Consider the following 7,009-nt stretch of genomic DNA (forward strand, 5'->3'; position numbering starts at 1 on the left):
TATGTTGTCCGGTTTTTACAACCCCCCCTTTAAAAAAAAAAAAAAAAAAAGGAGGACAAACTGTGGTAGAGTTCAGAAGCACTGTGAGCAACCACAGGTATAAAAAATATGAGGAAAGATGCGATGGCTAAGGAAAAGAAGGCTGAGGCAAAAAATATGAACTTTCTGGTACATAACAGGCAGCTGTTTGGAGAGTCAGAACACTCTCTTCTCTGTACGCACCCTGAGCAGAAGTACTAATGGGTGTGAAGTGCAACAGAGAAGATTTGGATTACACATAAGAAAATCCTTTCTGTAGATGGAGCACTGAAAGAGATTTCTGGGGACATTAATGGTTTGTCCTCTGACCAAGGTTTCCCAGAACAGGTGAAACGAACCCCTGCCAGTCATGCCTCAGGGCAGGCAGATGCACTAAACGGGTCTCTCGGTGCCCTTTCCAAGAGGGTGATTATGCAACATACCCCTTACAGCATCAGAATATCACTTCTGCTAGAATTTGTATGTGGTCATTTAAAACATGCAGTATTGCTTAGTCGAGCCGCAGCCTTGAGTCACTTAGGAGCAATTCCACGACTGAAACACAGGTGGGATTCAGGGAAGAGTTTAAAACTGCTGTATTCTTGAGTGTGATGCCCACCATCCAAACACAAGCACACCCATTTGCTCACCATATGGAGCTAGATGTTTTTAAACAGTGCAAGGAGACTATGTTAAAAGGTTACCCTTCACAGTATGGGCGCACCTACTCACTCATTAAAAACAAGAAAACAAGCAACCAAGCAAGCAAACTCAAAACTGATTTGAAAACTACAGTTCTCTGTAGAGAACCAGAACTCACTGGCCATCTGGTGTCTTTAATGAACTGCCAGTAAAAACAAATGTAATCATTAATTGGACTCTTATATGTGCATTTCCTAACCACTAATAAGCCTGAGATCTTCCCAATGCCATGTGATTACCAGTTTTGAATATTTTCATTAATCCAGTTCACATACCATTTACTAAGCTTCTCAGTCTTTCTTAATTATGTATTTTTTTCCGGGTTTGATCTTTTTCCCCCCTCTGTTCTCACATCTTTTCTCTAATTGCTGCCGATTCAGCAACTATTTTTAGATTGGAAGGAAGAACAAACAACTACTTTCAAGATAGCTTTGGATCGTTAAAAGAAATATGGCCAAATGCACGTAGCCACCCCTGAAGCTCTTTACAACAGAGAATAAGGAAACATAAATGGCTCTTTAGGCATGTTTTGAATTCTTGGACTTCCTAGAAAGTAGGTTAATATACAAACATTAAATCTCTGTGCTAATCTGGGGGACTTACAGAGTATCTGCTCCATGCCAAAATGTTCTTGCACTTTGGGAAAAGGGTTATTATTAAAACATTTATGAGTTGTTCCACCCTTCACTTTTCCAGAAGTTGTTTTTAATCTTCATTTTTAAAATACATTACAATTGTGAGTCATCTGTCATTTAAGGTGACCTATGAAGTGAAGAACTGTGCCCTACTTTTTACTGGTTTTGCTGAATAAGCTTCAGAAACTTACTTTAAAAAAAAATCCCCCAAACAATCCTGGTTTTAACTTCAAAATAACCAGAATATCATCTGTCTGGGATCAGCATTGTTCACTGGCGTGTATGAGAATTAGTTTTGTTCAGAGTCAACTGAATAACATTTTCTGGGAACTAAAACCAACCTATTTCTTCTGCAGCAAGATCAGGCAGCAGCACACTGATCAGTTAAGAGGGCAGAGGCAAGCTTCTAACAAAGACAGCTTTTCCCCTAAGTGTTTTAGGCACTTGAATTAGCTAACTGAGAGATAAATTTATAGCCTATAAGATTAGACTGCGTAAAATTCCATCCCACTTCAGTTCTCCAGTTGATGCTTCTTTTCTCTTACTGGGATCACAGAAGTTAAAGGGAGGCACGCCATTCACTTTAACTGGTGTAACTGGCCAGCAGCTTAGTCAGTCTATCAACAAATAACAGGAGACAGAAATGTCTGAGAAAAGAAACAATCACAGTTAAAGACAAGAATCCAGCCTTTTCTGTACTTCAAAAGGCTAACAAAAGTGCTGGTTTTTTAACTCATGAACCGAGAACTACGGGAAACTTCAGTAAATAGAAAGTCAGATTTTTCAGAAATGGATGTAGCAGAACTGACAGTAAAATTGGGTGCAAGTAACTAGCCCAGATAAAATTACAAGACTATTCTGCTATGCTGCTAAGGAACATATCACACTCTCTTAAGTCAATAAAGAAATTTCCATTGACTGAAATGGTAGTTTCAGCCTTCATCTTCATGCATAACTCTAATGGCAAAAGAAGCAGTATGCCTACAGAAGAGAATAAACCTATTAGTTTGCTTGGCAGGATGTTAAATAAATATCCTCTTTTTAATAAGATATCATGCCATGCAGAGCTGTATCAAATTTCAATCGGTTCTATATTTTTACGGAATTCTGCACTGCATATATATGGCATTCAGAGCACTGCAGTTAGCGTAGGAGAAGATGCTGTTAGTGTGAAGGTTGCTGTTAAACTAAATACATAAGCAACTATGAGCAAGAAGACTGCCAACAAGTATTTTAAAAATTGTTTGCCTAAACAGCAAGAATATTTCTACCCTTTCCGGCTCCTAGCTATTGTTCATGCATTGCTACTGATAGCAAAGATCCATGAGCTGTAAGACTCCTCTCCGCTAAGTTGCCTTCTGCTCTTCAGTAGTGCTTATTCTTGTACCTACCTTCCCTCATGTTACATTTGTTTTATAATCTGCTAAAGGAAAAGTGAAAACAACCAAACTATGAATCAGTGAAATAACACATTAACTTCTTGTATTTTATAAGAACTTACACTTCTCTATTTACCGGTCAGTAAATCTAAGCACATTATGTGCAAAAGCAGCAAACATTGCCAAAACTTTATATAGGAAGGCCATTAGGAAAAAGCCTGTGTTTTGATGTTTTGCTATTATTATTTAGTAATTGGGCTTAATCTGTGTAACACCTGTACTCACAGCACAAACAATAAAATCTGAAAAGCTGTCTGTGTGCTGAGATAACTGTCTATTGAGATCACCAGAGTTGTCTCATCACTTCCTTGTACTCTCTTGACTGTCTTCTACCCATGTGTTTTCTTATACTTGAGGCACGTCAATTTTAAGCAGTCCCGAGTCTGCTTCTCTGATGCTTTAGGCCAGAAATCTGCATCACAACTCTACCTGGGGCTGAACCTGAGCTAATATGCCCTGCTGCACCAGGCTGCTTTATCATATAATGAGCTCCCTGGGAGCGAGGCCATCTCTTTTCTGGGCTTGTATAGCACCTAGCACATCAGGGTCCTGGGGCCTAGGAGAAGGGCTCTCAGGTGCTATAAATGTGAAAAGAACAGCCAAAACAGGGACATTCAATGAAGTGCCGTCACCATTTAATTTCCCAGAGGCTTAGCTGATTCAAGAAGCTCCATCTCTCGGTGCACTTTGCATAATTGCCTTTCTCATGAGCTGCTTCTTCCACCAGTGGTCCCATCCCTGGCTAACTTGTTAATTAACTTTTTTTTTCTGCTGACAACCAGGACAGGCTTAGCAAATTCCTTAGTGTCTATAGACAGTAATTTGAAAGCTACTGAACATTACATTCACTGCTAGCAGAGAAAAAAAAAACTGTATGCAGCCTTTGAATTCAGGCCTGCTATAGACACCAAGATATATTTTAAAAGACACAGGTATAGTTAGCTTTGTTCAAAAAATATTTTTTTCCTATATTTTCTTTCATGTATCAACAGGTCACTTTCTCATTGAAAATCAAAATTCTTAATAAAGAATTCAAATTCCTCAAAAAAAAAAAAAGCCCTCAGGGGAAGGTTTCTATTTTTTTTTTCTTCATGGGAAGTTGTCGTCTTCCAACAGTTACCTCAAGTCTTTCCTAGCAACCCGACTTACAGATTGTCTTACATTTGTTATCCTATGTTCTTCTTCACTTTAAGCAATCCTCAGCAAATACTGAATTCTCAGTAGACTATAATGGAAATTAACTATTTCTAAGATAGACCAAACTTTATATAGGTAGTACTTTGAGATGCAAAGTATTCCCATTCCTATGTGACGAGTAGGAAGACAAGTAGTACAACTTTGCAAAAGTTGTAGTAAGGGATTTCTGAGTCAGCTGGATTTTGTTCACAATGAGACTGATCTTTATAATTTAAGTGATTATTCCTTAAACTTTTTTAATTTAATTTTGTTACTTCTCTGCCTTTCATGCATTACTTAATTGCTTTTCGGAGAAAAATAATCAATGTAAAATAATACATTTCATGACTAATAAAAATGTAATTCCATAAAGATTGATTACACTTTTGGGAAATATTCCAGCCTGCAAGTAATAGCTTTGGAGAATGAGTCTTCGCTTGACTGGAAAATGCCACCGCAGTCAGGGCCTTGCTATTACTACCAGAGGTATTGAATACCCACAGCTCCAGCTGAAGTCAGTGTGATACGCAGTTATTCAATAACTCCAAATATCAGGCCTATAACCAGCTCCTCCCCTCACCAGCTCTGCAGTATCACTTGGAAAAGTTTTGCTAATCTTACTGAGAGACACGATCAAGGGGAACTCAGTCACACCTTGTCGGGAACAGGCGTTGCAGCTGAAACAAAATATGGGTAAACCCAGTTTACTCCCTCCTGATTTGAATAACAGCCATTATTCAGAGGAATTTAAACCACTTTTGGTTTTCAGTTAGTGCTGCGATACTGTTAAGAATGTTTATACCGACCCAGACCTGTCATACAGACCATTGCCTTCTCTGCAGATGGTGACTGCCGCTACAGAAGAGGAGACCAACTCCTCAGAAGCAAAGGAGAGCTTTCCGATCCCATACTGTTAAAGGGTATCTCAAAACCTATCTCTCTTCCGTCTAGCACTTCCTCTTAGCATTTGCTCTCATAATTCTGACTATTCTTCATATCTGTATCTGTTAAATTACTTTTTAAAATCCAAAAGGAAAATCAGGGTACTGGAGATAGGGAGGAAATTACAGCAATTCAGGAAAGGAAGAGGCTGTGCACTATCTCCACCAGCAAACAGGAGTAAAAAGCAGAAATCCAGGGGTAGGAATCACCCACAACAGCTCCCAGTGCTTCCTTCCTCAGGACTCCCAGTCCCTAAAGCCAGAGCTCTGCTCTCCCTTCTGTGCATCCCTCCCAACTAATGAAAGGACCTTTCAGTGTTCCCAATGGCCTTGATGTCCCCCAACTCATGATCCAATTCCCCCCCGCCCATCTCCTAAGGGGCTTGCTGCTTTGGCTTCCCATTTCAGAGCTCAGGAGATGATCAGGGCTCTGTCCGTCTGCCACTGGAGCTTTGGAGCAAAACCCTCACTGTGCTTCTCCCAGTTACCAAAACCTCAGAAATCTTCCTATTGACCACCACATACAGCCTGGCCCAGATCATTCCCTCCCTTCACCCTCCTTTGCAAGTGTGTGCTCTTTCACATAACAGAAATCTACTCAAGGGGTACTCTGAAGGCAGAAAAAGGACATATACATGGGAAAATCCAGAGGTAAGGCTCCTTATTCTTGTAAAACTTCTGGGAACACCTTTGTAAGTCCCATAGTTTAATTCCACCAAGTCTGAAAAAGTATTTCCTTTGCAAGTTTTAAATTTGCCATATTTCAGAAAAATACCTTTGTTCTTTATTATGAGGTAGCGAGAGCAAAATTTCTTTATGTCATCTCTAAACTGTTATATTTTTAGTTGTCTCTCCTTGCCCCTTGTTCAGATCTTCCTAAAATAGACATTCCCCATCCTTTCAGCATTGTTATTAGAGAGATTTTCAAACACCTAATCATGCTACGACCTTTTCTTGATTGCTCTTTAATTTAACAATATCCTTCCTAAGATAGGATAACAGGCCCCCGTGCAGTAGTTCATGGAGGAACAATAGTATGTATTAATTTCTGTTTTCTTCTATATCCACCTTACTCTCGTTTGCTTTTATCACCAGAGGCACTGCGAACACCGATCCTTATTAGGCTGTCCACAAAGTTATGGAGATACCTCTCCGAGTTCACAAGAACAGTGGGTCAGGTACAGTGAGAGGGAGTTTAAGGTGCCTGACTATGGTTTTAGGAGTGCTCCTGTGCAGCTGTGCCAAAGATGGCATGGACCTGTCCACTAAAAGGAAAGGGTCAGCGTGACGGGGCTGATCAGGTCCGGCTGGTCTCTGACCCCTTACTGCAGGCCACTGCGCTGTTGTCCTTTCTCCCTTCAGTGTATATTATTTAGAATTCATTGGCCTTGCACTCACTTCACTACATGTTTTATAACTCTGAATTTGACTGCCTGCCATCTGCAGATTTGACTAATGACCAAATCTCTTCCCCTATCTATATATTCCCTATATAGAGAACTTAAATAAATGGATAACTTCGGGGCACCCAGCTGCTAACCTCGTGCCATGATAGAAGTGGACAAAAGGTGAGGAGCTAAGATAAAAAAGAATGTCAAATCACCCTGAAGTACCTAACCATGCACAGTTTTCTGATGGTAACACTTAATGACTATCAGGTTCTTTGCCTTTGAAAGATTATCTTTAACAGAAGTAGGCATGAAATGAGATAAAAAGAGACAGTGGCTGATCAGGATGACCTAATTTAGCTGGGGATTTTCCACTGGGCTTTAATGGGACCTGAATTACATTCAGTCTTAATTAGTATTTTATCCACAAAAAGCACCCATCCAAACCCATGATATCACAAGCCATACCCAGTCTTGACAACTAGATGTCCTTGGTTAAAAACCACATATTCAAATGTAGGATAAGGTTATCAGAAGGAGATTTTTAGTATGTGATTTGTAGGGTTAGCCCTGAATAATTCCCTTGACTAAGATTGATAATACTCCTTTTGGGGTGAGGAGGGAAAATGCCAGACTGCCCTCACCAAAGAAAGGGATGGCACCAAGAGTGATGCAGGAGGAAAGCTCCACATGAATGATTTAGTAAAGCC

Source organism: Egretta garzetta, unplaced genomic scaffold (assembly GCF_000687185.1).
Source record: "Egretta garzetta isolate BGI_Z169 unplaced genomic scaffold, ASM68718v1 scaffold30, whole genome shotgun sequence".
Taxonomy (NCBI): Eukaryota; Metazoa; Chordata; class Aves; order Pelecaniformes; family Ardeidae; genus Egretta; species Egretta garzetta.